At 36.9% G+C, this 17745-nt stretch overlaps 1 pseudogene; it reads right to left on the reverse strand.

Annotated features, from left to right (window-relative positions):
* Positions 1 to 452: 452 nt before the first annotated feature.
* On the reverse strand, positions 453 to 15775 carry LOC140989834 (mitogen-activated protein kinase kinase kinase YODA-like; annotated as a pseudogene).
* Between the last annotated feature and the right edge of the window lie 1970 nt (positions 15776 to 17745).

The following is a 17745-nucleotide window of genomic DNA, read 5'->3' on the forward strand; positions in this document are numbered from 1 at the left end:
TTAAAAATAAAAGGATTAAAACATATATAAATTAAGAGAATAAAAAAAATAACGTAATATTGTAGATATCTTGATCTATCAATGTTTCCAAATAAAATTTAGTCCCCAAACATAAATCCTCTTGATACGACTGCATCAAATAATTTCATTTTAATGTAAGTTAATTGAATGATCCATCTGTGTTTGAAGCTGCTCGAGGTTAGTGGACAAAAACTTGTGTGAGACGGTCTCACGAGTCGTTCTTATTTAGATCATCCATGAAAAAGTATTATTTTTTATGCTAAGAGTATTACTTTTTATTGTGAATATCGGTAAGGTTGACCCGTCTCACAGATAAAATTCATGAGACCGTCTCACAAGAGACCTACTCGGTTAGATATGCCCTAACATATTTGTACATTCTTTTGATATATGAATCTGATTTTATTGAATAAATAAAAAAAATAGCGTGTGAATATATATATATATGTACATACACATATATGTACATACACAGATGCATACACTTTTCAATTTCACAAGATCCTAACTAAGGAGCCTGCTAGTTTGCTTAGAGACACGCTGGCTCAACATTAACTGCCCATCAAAAATTTCTCCATTAACAGGGACGACCTTCCCAACTGCTTCCCTGGAGCATATTGGGTATTTGATTCGGGTTCCCTGAAAGCATGAGATGCCGGATGCACACGATGGAGAATGTTGGGATCCCAGTAAGCTAGGCCACTGCCAGGAGGACTGGTTGGGCATTTTGGATCTTGAGGCAACATGAATTGATTGAGATGTCGATATTGGATGGCACCACTGGATCCACCAGTTATAGGAGTGGAAGAGCCAGATGATGCACGAGAGGTAGATTTGGTTGATGAGGGTAACGTCGCTTTCAGGTGTTGAGGCGATCTTGGATGTTGAAGAGGAGTCTCAACTGGAGAGCCCAGGCTTGAAATGTTCCTTGCCATGCAAATATCACTAGGAAAATGAGTTAAAAAAGAATCAGATAGCACACTGTAAAGAAAATTGTGTGAGAGATACCTAGAATCAGAAGTAGATTTTGATACGGCAGAGGTACGCATGGCAAGACTCTGTGAGTCCAACTGGTGTGGAGTTTTCACATGTTCAATGCCCTGTAAATTACTCATAAACATATTTAATAAAACAAAGATCATGTCTTATTACTTAGCCAAGCTTCCAAAAACAACATAATTAAATAAAGGTTGACAGATCATACGCTACCGCGTGCTTACTGCACAAATAATTCAAAATTCACAAAGCATATAAAAGTTCGACTTTATGAACTCAGGATTCCGTTTGCACTCATGAAAAAAAGAAGCATGCAAACAACCCCATCATATATCAACACATACACAGATTTCCTGGTTTTTATTTGCATGCCCAAGATAAATTTACTGAATAAACTCTCAACAAGCCAACAGAACTCAAATTTTCTGGATCACAATGATGATGGGGAGAAAACTGGTTAAATACCAAGGATATTAGAGCACTTGCCACTGCAATGTGATCTGACAACGTAGAATTTAGTACTTGGTTTTCTGGGGATACACCACTTTTCATTAAAAACGGGTGCTCCAAAAGCTGAGCAGCCGTTGGACGTTGCAAGGGATTCCACTGCAAACATTGCCTTATGAAATCTTTGCATTCATCCGAGAGATAATTGGGGATCACTGGAAGTTCTTTACTGTTCACAATCTTGAACATGGCCACAGCCTTCAGCGCAGAAAGTAGATAAAATTTGTCAGATATTAATCAGATACAAGAGGAAACGAATGGCAGTTCCGGTAATTTCAGTACTTCTCCATACTGGCTCCAAGGTGGTTTTGAGGTTGCCATCTCCACAACCGTGCATCCAAGACTCCATATATCAACTGCTTGATTGCATACATTTGAATTCCTTATGACCTATTGAACAACAAAAAAGGAATTATGCATCTGGGAAAAAATCAGAACCATAAAGGCTTGAGATAACAATAACTAACCTCAGGTGCCATCCAATATAGGTTATCTTTGTGCAATAATGGAATGGATTGACTAGCAATCTGCAAAACCGCTTGAGAAATAAAGAAAAAAATGTGGAAAAAAAAAATACAACGCAAAACCATAACTTTGTGTCTGATATGAAATATGAAACAGCCAAGGACCTTTTCGATTCACCAAGGGTCAGTATACTTATTATGACACTGTATACATCAACAAATTCTATAATTCAACTGTTGTTCATGTTAAAGTAGATGCTCTGCAAGCCAACGGTTGGCTTGAGAATTTATTGACTCAAGTGTAATAAACAATCTTTATTTTAATATAACTTAACTTTTTATGGTTTCATTTTACTTTATCTGTATACCCAAGTAATCAGTATAGATAAAGTCCTCGATTATACTTTAATACAAATGAATCGTAATTCGACCTTGAAACTCATTTGTAAACACTGTATATTCTAAATTCGTTTCTAGTAGATTCAGCAGCCTAAAATAAAGATCGAGGCCGATTGAGCTTGAGACTAGCATCTGTGATGTTGTGTACCATGTTTCATGGTAAGGGTATAAAGACGTACAATTATGCAGATGGGTAATCATACGATGATTGTACCGAACAACCCTCCCTCGGACTTTCCGAGTGATTATCATTCATCGAGAGGAAAACTCCGTGGTTGCAACCCGGGACAACACTGAGACTCTACATACTAGGATTGTGCTTTGACTCGTTTACCGACTCTGCGAGGTCACAAGGTGGCAAGGTTGGGTGTAATTGCGAAATGTGTAAGAGCCAGTGCATTGTAGTCGAGGGATTCACCGCTCACCTACGGGTGTGGATATCCAATGTGATCTAACAAAATAGTAGTGCATGAAATCTCTTGCCAGAGTGTGAGATGTACATTAGGGAAAGAATTCTCTAATTGTGCATGCGACGACACTATGAATATTTCATGATTGTATCACATAGCTATCAAATCTAATATACAACCCTCGATGAACCAATGGTTGCAGATTCGATCGTGATATATGAGATGAAGGGACCTTACTGTTAAATGATAACCGATCGGTTCTTGCAGGCACTATCAGTGATACATAGGGAATCATGAGGCGATGCTACTGGACGCTCTTACCATGATTCGATGGGTTTTATCAGAAAATGATTTCTAACATTCTTATGATAAAATGTTGGTGCATGGAATGGGGAAAATTAGGGTAAGCCCAAATAAAGAAGAATATCCCGAATCACAATGAGTTGTGAACCAACAGCTAGCTGTATCCCTGGACCATTGAGGGTCACACAAGTACTGGATCATATTGTTCTACCTTTGAGAGAATAAAATAAAGAAGTTGAATTTATATAAAGTTATGATATAGTAAATTCAGGGAGTTGAATTTATAATAATTAAGGGTCACACAAGTACTGGATCATATTGTTCTACCTTTGAGAGAATAAAATAAAGAAGTTGAATTTATATAAAGTTATGATATAGTAAATTCAGGGAGTTGAATTTATAATAATTAAATTTTGAGAGAATAAATTCAATGAGATGAATTTATATCTATAAAATTATGATATAGTAAATTCAAGGGGTTGAATTTTTTATAATTAAATTTTAAGAAAATAAATTCAAGGAGTTGAATTAATAAGATAGTAAATTCAAGAAGTTAAATTTATGATATTTAAAATTTAGAGAGAATAAATTCAAGGAGTTGAATTTATAAAACTTGATGATTTAAATTATTAAAATCAAAAGTTGGATTTATTAAATATTAAATTAAATATAGTAGGAAGTATGTTTAATGTGCTTGGAGGAGTGCAAGTCCAAAATACTAAATAATTAAAGTTCTTAATGGACTTTAATATAATTAATTAAACTAGTTGGATTAGTCCAATTAATTAACAAAGTCCATTAAATTTAATTAAGGAACCTAAATCCAAAATTATGGCAACTAGGTTAAGGGTTTTGTATTAAGGTAATAAGGTGATAACCTTTCCTCTAAGCCACAACATTTTTCGAAAATCTCTCCCTTTTCTTCTCTCAATTTTCGGCCACCATGAATAGTTTTTCAGGGTCTTGAGCCGCCTCTCAGTTTTGCTCTCCAACGTGAAAATATCTTCTGTACTTTCTAGTGCAAGTTAGAATAGGAACATGTAATCCAATCGTGGACCGGATTAGGAGATCGAAGAAAGGAGTACTTAAAGAAAGTTCGTAGAAATTTACAAGAAGAGCTACGTCCGCTAATACCGGAGTAGTTGGTGCCAAGTGAAATTTCATTAAAGGTAAATTTACTAAACATCCTATGAATGTTTAAACCATACGAGTGTCCATATAAAGGTAAAACTTCCGCTGCGATTTGGACACGAGAAAAACGATAATTCAACAGTTGTATTATTCTCTGTCATCTTTTTTAATTGATTTCCTGATTAGTTCGAGTAGGTATAGACCATTACTCTCCATTTATTCCCAATTAGCCTAACTTTTCATTCGTTCTTTCTTTCCTTTTGTATATACCATGACATCTATTTATAGGATTTTGGCCGAGGAATAATATCCATTCCAGTATTCTTCTACCAATTCTTCTTTATACCACGGCCTTAATTTGGGTTGATTTTTTTCCATCCTTCCAAAATTTTTCCTTGCCATGTTTGCTTCATCATTAACAATACATTCCAGCACAAGTTTCACTACTGCTTCAGCAATGAATTCTAATACAACTCAACCAATTTCAGAAAATTTTACTCTTCAAATTACATAACACAACCTCATGGATAAAGTTATCATGTACGACCACATTGTGCGTCGTGGGTAGAAGAGAAAAGTTAAAGTTGGTCTGATGCTAATCTAACACAGGACCAGATTCCACTATTAGGTCTAAAATATGATGACGTAACCTAACTGCAAGCAAATTTATGGAAAATGTAAAATGACTAATTAAATGGTTTTAATTGCATACATTTAATAGGGTGTGCGTGTTTGCATGTTTAAAATGTATATTTCTAATTCACTCCTCTAAATATTTTTTCTCATGGATTTTCTCTCGATTCGGTGATTATATTAATATTCATTTGCAATTAATTTGTTCAAGCAAACCAAACCGTTTATTGATTTTTCTAGATAAAGTCGTGACTATTTTAATTACCAACATTGAAATATTTTTACATTCACACTGCTCTGGGAACGATACTTCACTCACATATATTAAAACTTGACAATCGTGCGCTTGCGAGCGGGAAAATAACGCAACAGAGTCCAAGGACTGAAATTGAGATAAACCGAAAATACTAGGATGAATATGGGATTTTCGAAATTCAAGGACTAAATTGCAAATTTTAAAAGTCTAGGGGCTGTTTTGTAAATCTTAGGTAATTAGGGACTGTTTCGCAATTTCCGAAATCCTAAGGGTTAAATCAACAATTTCCGAAAGTTTAGGACCCAAATTGTAGAATTCGAAATTCTCGAGGGTTGGAAATGCCATTTGCCAAAAAAAGAGTTAAAATACAATTTTCGAAATTGATGGGGCTAAAATGCAGTTTTTTCGGGAAAAATTAGGGTCCAAGCATGTAATTTTCAAAAAATTTTGGGAAAATAGTTATAGAAATTCCTTAAGTTTCAAAACGAATAGATTTGACGGTGTATTCGTCGCAGGAAGGATATTCATTCTAGGTGTAGCTACCTACGCATTGCTGGAGCTGGGAGCTACACACTCATTCATATCCGAGACATTCGTCAAGCGACTAAATATTATACCCGAGGATATGGGATTGGGCTTCAAAGTTTCTATTCCTTCCGGTGATCAAATGGTCACTTCGAGCATTATGAAGAATCTGGAACTTCGTTTGCAAAAGATGTGGTTCGGGCAGATCTTATCGTACTCCCAATGCATGAATTCGGCATCATACTTGGCATGGATTGGTTATCATTGAATGTAGCTTCGATAGATTTTCGGCAGATGTTAGTGTCTATTTGACCACCCAGCGGGAAATCTTTTGTGTTTGAGGCAGCGAAGAACAAGCAAATGCAGCACAGTATCTCTTGCATGTGTGCGAGGAAACTTATGAAGTGAGGCTGCCAAGCTTTTCTAGCATGTTTTACGTCATCACCCATTCATGTCAGTCAGAAGCTAGAGGATGTTGAGATCGTCAGAGACTTTCCTAGTGTTTTTTCTGAGGACGTTTCTAGCATTCCACCGGACCAAGAAGTGGAATTTCCTATTGAGTTGATGTCGGTCACTGTGCCAATTTCTAAGGCACCCTATCGTCTAGCACCCGCCGAGATGAAGAGCTAAAGGATCAAATTCAAGAATTGCTGGATAAGGGTTTTATTCGCCCTAGTTGTTCTCCATGGGGCGCACTGGTATTATTCGCGAAGAAAAAGGATGGTAGTATGCGACTCTGCATTGATTATCGAGGACTGAATAGAGTCACCATCAAGAATAAGTATCCCTAGCCTAGAATTGAAGACTTATTTGATCAATTGCAAGGAGCATCGATTTTCTCGAAGATACATCTTCGTTCGGGATACCATCAGTTGAAAGTGAAAGAGTCCGATGTTTACAAGACGACTTTTAGGACTCGATATGGGCACTACGAGTTTATGGTCATGCCATTTGGGTTGACCAATGCGCCAGGGATCTTCATGGATATCATGAATCGCGTATTTCAGCCGTATCTGGATCAATTCATCATAGTCTCCATTGATGACATTCTGATTTACTCAAACAGCCGAGATGAGCATAGTCAGCACTTGAGAACGACTCTACAATTGTTGCAAGATAGAAAGTTATATGCTAAGTTCAGCAAGTGTCAGTTTTGGCTCGAGAGAGTAGAGTTCTTAGGCCACATTATTTCTAAAGATGGAGTTGAAGTTAATCCAAGCAAAGTCGAGGCAGTTAGAGAGTGGCCAGCACCAAAGAACGTAACCGAGATCCGTAGTTTCTTGGGTCTAGCTAGCCACTATCGGAAGTTCATTCAAGGATTCTCATCTATTGCGGTACCCTTGACCGCTTAGAAGAATGCAAACCTTGACTTCAGCACCAGTTCTGTCAATGTCATCGGGGCAAGGAGAACATGTTCTCTATATGGACGCTTCAAAACTTGGTTTAGGCTCAGTTTTAATGCAAAATGACCGAATTATAGCTTATGCGTCTAGACAGTTGAATGTTCATGAGAAGAATTACCCGACTCACGACCTAGAGCTTGCAGCAGTAGTGTTTGCATTGAAAATTTGGAGACATTACTTATATGGGGAGAAGTGCAAAATTTTCACCGACCATAAAAGCTTGAAGTAATTCTTCACCCAAAAATAGTTGAATATGAGGCAACGAAGATTGTTAGAGTTGGTAAAGGACTACGACTGCGATATTTGCTACCATTCGGGAAAAGCTAATGTAGTTGCGGATGCTTTGAGTAGAAAGACAGCAGTTATTACTCAATTATCACTTCAGAGGCCATTGCAGTCCGAGATTCAGCGATTCGAGGTCGCAGTTTATGCTAGGGGCTTCTTGCTACTATGACAGTCCAGTCGACTCTGAGGGATAGAATTCGAGAAGGTCGGTCTTCTGATGAGTAATTACAAAAATGGAAACAGAGAGATGAAGCTAAGGGTCGGAAGCTGTATTCTGAAGAAGATGGCATGGTTCGATATCAAGATCGACTATGGGTTCCTAGTGGCAATTCCCTACGAAAGGTTATTACGAAGGAAGCTCACAATACCCCGTACTCCATTCATCCTGGAAGTACGAAGATGTACAAGAATCTACAGTTGTTGTATTGGTGGCCGGCACGAAACAAGACATCTTGCATTTTGTGACCGAGTGTTTGACATGCCAGCAAGTTAAGGCTGAGCATCAACGGTCAGCTGGGAAGGGTTAAGCCACTTCCTATTCTCGAGTGGAAATGGGAAAATATTACTATGGATTTTGTTGTGAGACTGCCGAAGACTATTAGAGATTTCAATGTCATTTGGGTGATAGTTGGTCGTTTTACCAAATCAGCGCATTTTCTACCTATCAAGACGACATTCACCATGACACAGTACGCAGAGCTGTATATTCAACAGATAGTCCGACTGCATGGGATTTCAGTGTCCATTGTTTCTGACTGAGACCCGAGGTTCACAGTCTTTCTGGAAGAGTCTACATGCAGCGATGGGGACGAAATTGTTATTCAGTACAACATTTCATCCTCAAACCGATGGACAGTCTGAAAGGGTGATTCAAATTTTGGAGGATCTACTCCGAGCTTGTGTGATTGATTTCACATGAAGTTGGGAACCGAAGTTACCTCTAGTGGAGTTCACCTATAACAATAGCTACCAATCTTCTATAGGAACGGCACCTTACGAGGCACTTTATGGAAGGAAGTGTAGATCACACATACATTGGGACGAGGTTGGTGAAATAGGGGAATTTGGTCCGGACTTTATCAAGCAAACAGCAGAGCTAATAGTCAAAATCCGAGATAGGATGAAGACTGCACAAAACCGACAAAAGAGCTACGCCGACAAGCGAAGAAGAAAACTAGAGTTTGTAGTGGGTGATCACGTATTCATGAAAGTAGCACCCATGAATGGTGTTATGAGATTTGGCAAGAAAGTCAAACTCAGTTCGAGGTTCATAGGACCATTTGAAATTTTGGAGAAGATTGGAAAATTAACTTATAGAGTGGCATTGCCACCGACGTTAGCTGGAGTACATAATGTGTTTCATATCTCGATGCTGCATAAATACATATCGAACCCCTCACACATACTAAATTATGAGCCTCTGTAGTTGACTCTGAATATGTCATACGAGGAAAGACCTATACAAATTCTGGATAGCCGAGAAAGAAGACTCCGAAATAAGGTTATACAAATGGTCAAAGTCAAGTTGCTAAATCACTCGTAGAAAGAAGCTACTTGGGAAACCGAGAGGGACATGAAGAGTCGCTACCCGGAGTTATTCGGTAAGTTTTAAATTCGAGGACGAAATTTCATTTAAGAGAGGGAGGAATTGTAAGGTCCAAAATATGATAACGTAACCTAACTGCATGCAAATCTAGTTAAAATGGAAAATGACTAATTAAATGGTTTTAATTGCATAAATTTAATAGGGTGTGCATGTTTGCATGTTTAAAATGTACCTTTCTACATGAATACATCAAACTATGCTTTAAAGGCTATTCGAGACGCGATCGAGGAACGTAGACCGAGGACCATATGAGAAAAAATATTTTATTAAATAATTATTTTTAATTGTTTAATGTGTGGTCTATTTTAAATGGAATTTTCGAAAATGAGGTGTTTTGAGGTATTGTTACACGCCGAGGTATTTTTAAACGGTATTCGGTATTCGAAGAAAATATGAACTTTTTGAGAACTCAGCTAATATTTTCACAACCTTTCCAAAATAAAATATTTTAAATATTAACTAATGGGCCTAATGAGCCTATTATACTAGGTTAATAGGCCCAAGCTTGCACCTTGTGTTATATATCAAACTTTAAGCCTTCAAACCCTAACCAAAAAGTTTTGTAACTCACGCACACCAGACACACAAGCACAAAAACTCTCTCCATCAGCCAAGAAGCACACACCACACGAAAGTTTTGGAAGGAAAGTCATTCAATTTTGAGGAACCATCTCCGCCAACGTTCCTCGCATCACAAGCCATTTTTCGTGCGTAATAAACGCAAATGCACGTCTTAATCTTCCTTCAAACATCTTTCACACCATATTATGTATATTTGATTATTCTTGCATGAAAAATATGATGCACTATGTTTATTTTCGTTTTTATGGCTTCATATGCATAAAAGTAGAGTTTTCTTTTTTTAAAAAACTCTTCCTAATAATCTACAAAGGGGCTGCCATGGTAGGGATACTTGAAGTGATGTTTTTCCACATGTTTAATGGTCCCTAGATGCATAGGTAAGGGGTAAAGAAGGAGGCAATAAAGTTGAACGAAAATTTGGAGGTTCATGGGCTAGGGTTTCGGTTTTCGCTTCCTAGGTGCAGACGGCTGCTAGCTGCTGTTAGGGCTCGTCCAGGGGTCTCAAGAGGGCTGAGCCATGATCCTAGGTAGGCTGCATGATGCTAGGTTCGAAGGGCTAAGTGATCGCGTGAGACAAGGGGGGAAGCCGCGCGTTTAGGACGGGTTTGAGGGGCTGTGGGTTTTAGTCTTCTCAAGCTCGGTCCAGTAGGGTCCATAAGGGTCCAGTAGGGTCCTAGGGTGGTCAACTAGGGTCTGGTCGGGTCGCTTGAGGGCTAGGGTCGAAGCTTGCATGGCAATATGAGCTAGGGTTTCGAAAATATAGGCAAAGGGTTCAGTAGGTGTCCTAGGCTGGTCCAAGGGTTTAGTGGGCTTGAATTGGGTTGTGTATGGTTTAGTTAGGTGTTAATAAGATTTGGTTCAAATTTGGGAAAGTTTGGTTAAATTTCGAGCCATACGAGTCAAAACCAAGATGTACGTCTAAGTTTAAAAATGAATTAGGAAATTAGTCGAGAAGATTATGTTTACGTCTAATAAATATTTATGGGCATATTTTAAGGTGCTATGTTAAGTTTGGAATGATTTGGGTTTTCGTTATAAGGTCTAAAGATAAATTGGGAAAATTAGGGTTTCAGGGGCAAAACGATCATTTTACACCTGAAAAATGTTAGACATCCCGGCAGTGCCCTCAGCTATAATAAATGTTAAAACATTTATTTTAAATGTTTATGGAATTTTATAATAAAATGTTAATGTTAGAAGACATGTTGCATGCTTGGTTTAAAATAAAAATAATTTATATGTACATGAATTTTTATAAGTGATGCAAATATGAAAAGTTGAAGGAGAAGAATTGATTGTGACTAATATGATGATACGATGATATGTAAGGTCAAGACTCACTTGACGGGTGAGTATCGCCGATGTTCCCGCCACCCGGTACCGTGGTAATACGTAGATGGATCCATCGACCTTCAGCTAATACGAAAGTCACAATTGAGGATCTGAATTCGATAAAAAAGAAACGTATACATATATGATGAAAGGAAATATGATATGATATATTGAAAGGAAAACGTTAAAGTTTATGTTCATGAAAAGCTATTTTTTTAAAAGTATTTTCATTGTTGCTTGTGAATGTATATGTATTACTTGCTATCATGGTTAAGGTTTGCTGAGTCAATAGACTCACTAGGTGTGATCGATGCAGGTGAGCATTAGATTGATGTTAATAGAGGTTTTGATGGTTGATCTTGTTGGACTGAAGGTGTACACAACCCGAGGACAATCGCTAGTTTTTCGCAAATAAAATAAGTTTATGATTTATGATTACTTAAAGATTTTTACGACTTATGATGCTTTTGAGAGATTTTTGAGAGGATGTTAGAGTTGGGTTTATTTTTGAAATAATGTTAGTTTAGGTTGGTTGACGTTTTACGGTTTTATGCTTTGAATTATTTTCTTTTGGATTTTCAAACAATAGTTAGTTAGTTTATTTTTAAATGGTGCAAAATATTCATATTTTAAATGCTTAGTGTTTCAGCCGAATGAATTAGAAAGAAAAAAAAATTCTAGTAATTTTTAAGAAAAACAAGTAGTGGACATTTCATCCACACTGTTTACATTGGGATGGAGAAATTCTATTGTGATGGCTTGGTTGTTAAATTTGATGGGGAACAACATTAAGCATACTCTCTCTTTTGCAAACAACAAAAGAGATTTGGGATACGGCTGCAGAACGAAGGTTTCCAAATCAAAGTCTTGAGATACAAAACAAGGATACATGAGAGTAAACTAAACACTGCAGCACTCTAATGGAATTATGGCAGCAGATATATTCAATTTATGACGACAACTGGCACTGCAAGGGTGGATGCAATCAAGCACTCAAGGGTAGTTCAAATTCACAGTGTGATTTTTCACAAAGGTTAAACAAGAATCTTGATGAAGTGTGGACAGCACTACCAACCACCAGAGAAGTCTTTGCTGAAGGTCGGTGTGAGGAAAATAAAAAAGCTGTCACTATGGACCCCACCTACCCAACCTTGCAGCACATTATCAAAGTTCCGCTTTTGTAACAAAAAAACCATTGAATCACATGGAAGCCAGCATGGAAAGCCACAATGTAAAGAACCATGTCATACTGGAAAATTCATGGTAAACGTTGTAACGACCATGGGCTATCCCGATCTTCTTGGGCTCCCTCGGGGGCCTTGTCCCGTCTTGGGTTCCCACTGGGGCCTTTTCCCTCACAGGCTTTCCCATGCGTCATTAATCATAGAACTTTTCCAGCTCAGACACTGGAGCTTTTACCTTCCCAAGATTAGAACCCAAGATCACCTGGACTAATATAGGTATTGGCAGCAATCCTGGTACCATTAATCCCAGAGCTTCCGGTAGCACAGCCGAGACAGCGACGGGAGCAAGAAAACAAAATTCTAAGGAATCAAAAAAATGGAAAAATTGGATCTAGTTTGGAACGAACGATGAGTTAAACGATTAATGGTACCAGGATTGCTGCCAAGATCTATATAAGTCCAGGAGGTCTTGGGTTTTAATCCTGGGAAAGTAAAAGCTCCAGTGTCTGGGCTGGAGAAGTTCTATGAGTAATAACGCATGGGAAAACCCGTAAGGGAAAAGGCCCCAGTGGGAACCCAAGACGGGACAAGGCCCCCGAGGGAGCCCAAGATCGGGATAGCCCATGGTCGTTACCAAAAAAGGCGCAGCTCAATTGGTACCAGGATTGCTGCCAAGACCTATATAAGTCCAGGACCTATATAAGTCAGGAGGTCTTGGTTTCTAATCCTGGGAAGGTAAAAGCTCCAGTGCCTGGGCTGGAGAAGTTCTATGAGTAATGACGCATGAGAAAGCCCGTGAAGGAAAAGGCCCAGTGGGAACCCAAGACGGGACAAGGCCCCGAGGGAGCCCAAGCTCAGGATAGCCCATGGTCGTTACAAAAGCGCTGATTGATCAGAGGATTCCTCATTAGTCTTACTTTCCATCTTTCTTTCCTTGTGCATATAATTTGACTTCTATTTACAGGCGTTTGCCTTTGGAATAATAATCATTTGAACATTTTCCACCAATCCTTACTCATTTTACCAACAAATTTGATCATAATTAATCTGCCATGTTGTGCATTGGTTAAGTTTATTCGAAAATAAGACAACCTAAGCACAAAAAATTACCTGGCTTCCATGTTGCGCCATGCCAAAATCAGCAAGCTTAACACAGCCATTTGGGTCCACAAGTATGGTGGCCCCTTTAATGTTTCTTCCAAATGAAAAAGCACAAAGATTTATGGATGATAATGAATGTTTACTAACTAATGAATGAATCAAACCAAAATTATAGGCAAAAAACTGAGAAAGAAGGATGTTAGATTTACCTATGCACAGTATGTTTAGCATGTAAATATGCAAGTCCTGCTAAGATTTGCTTAGTGTAACGGTGGATGGCTGATTCTCCTAAATTTCCATATTGCTTTAGAATCTTATCCATGGAACCTCCAGATACATATTCCAGATATATATAGAATTTATCATGCACCTGATTGTAGTAATAAAATACAATACCAATAGAATTAAAAAAAAAAAAAAAAAAAAAAAAAAAAAAAAAAAAAAAANTCCACAAAATACAATATAATTAACCTCACAAATACTGTTTGGCAACAGTTGCCCAAATTTCATGACAAAGACAAGAAAAAATTTATATGATAGGTGTATTATATCAACTGGCAAATTTGCTTTTTATAATCAGCCGGCATATTTAGTTTCAAATATATAATGCCTTTGGATAACAGAAGCTTACAACTATACATCCAAAGTCTTAATGCAAAGCTGAAACCTAAAAGAAATTAATAAGAAAATATTAATGATAGAACTAACCACTTCAGAATAATAATATTGCACAATGTTTGGATGCTTTAAGCAACTCAATAGCTGGATCACCTATAAGAAACAGAAAATGATAACATGATATGTGAAATATATGAGAATGACTGAAATAATAAGTTGCATTTGATTGAAATAATAAGTTGCATCTGATAGAGATAGAACTCCTATATGACAAATAAATCTTTCTCTGCGATTGAATGGTCTAAAGAACAATTAACTCACTTGTACCACCTGCTTGAAAGTTTGAGTCGATTTAGCATTATCAGCTATGCATGAAACCTCTTTCATGGCACACAGTTCACCTGTTTTGCTAAAACCAGTGGGGCACCACTTATCAAATTCAAAAAGAGGTTCTGAACATGGAATTTCCATAGGTGCGACTAACTTTAGAAATATCAGATAATTATTATAAATGAAGTGAACGGCTTGATAACTTTATAAAGTATCAAAAAATTGTAGTTATGAAAATATTTAGCCAATGATAACAACATTTTCAAATCTCTTAAATAGCACCGCAAACACTACGATTCCATATTTGTGGTACACAGATATACCACACGGAAAAAAATGACAACTGTTGATCCCTCAACATTTGCACTGAGTTCCAATTTCTCATTATGTCCAAGAAATTAAAGCTTGCATAGACAAAAGAATCTATAACCAAGATGATATTCTTAATTCATATAACAATCGTATAGCATTGGAGAAAACGTTGGCACAAAACAGAATGGAAAGTTGCATGTGATTCAAATTTCCTCACCTATTAAAACCCAAGTAAAGATATCCATATTCACCTCCACCGATCAACTCCCCTTTCTTCCAATGTGAGACAGAGCTTATATCACTTTCCATTCTTCCAGGACTATGTGGCAATGAAGATGTTGAGGCTGAACTCAAATGAGAGAAGGGCGGTGGAGAATTTGAAGTTGATGTGGGAGGAAGAGGTAGGGGGAAGCTCTGCTGATTGCCATAGTTAGGCCAATTGCACGGTGAATCATAATGGCTTTCTCCATTTCTTCGATGACTTCTAGGACTAAGATTTGGATAATTTTCTGAACTACTTGGAGCGAGAAAAAAGTCAATATCTTTATGAAACTGTCTTTTTGGCACTTGAACATTCAAATTTCTTTTTCGACGAGGTAAAGAGGAGACATTTCTATCGGAAGAAAGGTTACCAGAAACAACAGGGGATTGATTCTTCATTGGAATTCTACAGGGCAAACAAACAAACATGGAAAACGAGGTACAACTTAAGCACATCAAGAGCCAAGACACAAAAATTTATCACATAATAGATGAAAAATCGAAAACACAGCTCGAAAATGTGGTCTTTGAAATTTCACCAACTTAATCAAAATCAGAAATTTAAAGCAAACTGATGAATGTAAACTGAACTACAAGATTCCACCTTGATGGGTTCCCTGCATCTATTTCTTTGCTTCCAACGACACCACGATCAACTGCATCTCCCAAACACGAAACAGAAATAAACCCAGAAACGGTATCTTCTTTCTGATATGAAGCAGAAGCACTCGAACTCGAAAAAGCAGAAAACACTTCATTCAGAGAAGAATTCAACTGGAAACTAAAGCTGGAATCTGATGAAGCGGTGCTGATACTCGATTGCGCATGAAAAAGGTCCCAAATCTGCTGTTTGCGCTTAGCAGCAGCCACCAGTCTCCCCCACTTGTCGTAAACCGGAGACATTTTTCTTCCAAAATGAAGTTCAAATCGAAAATCACTGCGTAAAACCAATGGCACGGAAGAAAAGTTAACGCGTAATCGCTGTATGATTTGCTTGATATTGACATCATTCGAACGTTCTCTCTTGAAAGGATGCTTCGGAAAGTCTACGGGTTTTTTTTTTGTTCACATTTGATAATCGTCGGAAGTCACAATCTCGCCAGATTTGATATGCAAAAAAGTTTCAAATGTTAATTCTATCTTTTAATAAAAGAAAATCACCTCATACAAGCACACGTGTTTTATTATTTATTGTACAGCATGATTCTAGTTCGAGTCATTTTCTCCTAATATAAGTAATAAAAAAATTTATTTTAACATGTTTGATGCAATATTTTTGTGTTATTGCTCGAATACATTTGCATAACATAGGGAAAATTATAAAAATTGACATTTTTTTAGCAATAAAAAGTATAACTAAAGTTGAATTATTTTGTATTTTGATCCGGTTATACTGGAGGCAACTTGTTAATAAATCTTCATCTCCTTTCTCAACTTTCTTTTTACTCCCCATCCTTTCAAATCTTTGTTTTAACTCTCCCATTTTCTAAATTTTCCAAGAAGACCCTTACTCCTCCGAATATAGTACATGGCATTGTTTTACCTATCAAGCATGTTCTTGAAGATGTACAGCCTCAAGACATACAGCTACGCAAGGTTTTCAGCCTGTATATCATGCTCAAATGATAGATTTTTTTTTAAAAAAAAAAATGGCCCATCATGCTTCCGTATAATAAATTGAACTATTTACCTCTTTAATCGGAGTACCGTCGGGTTATATCCACCGGATTTTACAGATTGCTCCTGAAACGTCTGCTATTCGTTTTCTTAAAACGTGCTAGAAATTATTTTTTTTCAAACCTCACATAACATTCGGCCGAACCATAAAATATTTTTGACATCATTTTAAAATAAACACAACCAACTATATATTTGAGAAATACAGCACATACTATAATCTCTCAAAACATACATAAAAATTCGTAAAATATTTTTAACATAACTTGAAGTCATAAATTATAACTAGTACGGAAAACTAGCGTCAGTCCTCGAGTTATGTGCACCTTCGGTCCAGCAAAGTCAATCATCAAGACCTCCATAAACATTAACATCACAATCACCTGCATTAAACACACCTAGTGAGTCTAAAGACTCAACACACCATAATCTTGATAACAAGTACTACATATACAGATCACATACAACAATGAAAAATTCTTGTACTTAAAATATTGTTTTCATGAAGATGCAGAAACTTTAAACAAAACCATTTTCATGATGCATAAACTTTAAATAAAAATATTTTCATAATGATGCATCTCTTTAAACATAAACATGTCCATAAACTTTTCATAAACATTTTCATATAAACATATTCATATTCATATTCATATTCCTATTCATATTTGTTGAATTCAGATCGTGATTGTGACTCGTATTCTTAAACGTATTGGGCGATGGATCCATCTATATGTAACTACAGTACTGGGCGGCGGGGACTCCAGCAACACTCTCACCGGTCAACTGGGCCTTGGCCTTCGTATTAACATATTCGTGTCATTGAAAATATGATCGTCGAGCTCTCTCTGGGGCCTTCTCCCGTAAACGGGCTCCTTCTGGGGCCTTCTTCCTCACGATATCTCCAATCGTATTCGTATCAATGGAAATACGATCGTCGGGCTCCCACTGGGACCATAACCCTTACGATATCTCCAACATATTTAATCACAATCCCTTCACGTCCTTCAACATTTCGTATTTCCATCACTTAATAAAAACATGCATATAATATCGTTTTTCTTTTAAACCAAGCATGCAACATATCTTTTAAATGTCAATGTTAAATCATAAAAATCCATAAACATTTAAAATAAACGTTTTAACATATAAAAATCATTAAAAGCCATAAACATTTTAACATCATAAACGTTTAAAATAAACATTTAAATCATAAACGTTTAAAATAAACATTTTAACATAAAAATCCATAAACATAAAAATTCCATAAACATTTAAAATTGACATATTAACATATAAAAATTCATAATCATTGAAAATAATCATATTAGCATATAAAACAGCATTCAAGACACTGCCATGACTTGAATCATTTAATAATTATTTATTTAGTCATTCTAGTAGTCCGC

The sequence above is a fragment of the Primulina huaijiensis genome, chromosome 12 (genome assembly GCF_012295235.1).
Source record: "Primulina huaijiensis isolate GDHJ02 chromosome 12, ASM1229523v2, whole genome shotgun sequence".
In the NCBI taxonomy this organism is placed as follows: domain Eukaryota; kingdom Viridiplantae; phylum Streptophyta; class Magnoliopsida; order Lamiales; family Gesneriaceae; genus Primulina; species Primulina huaijiensis.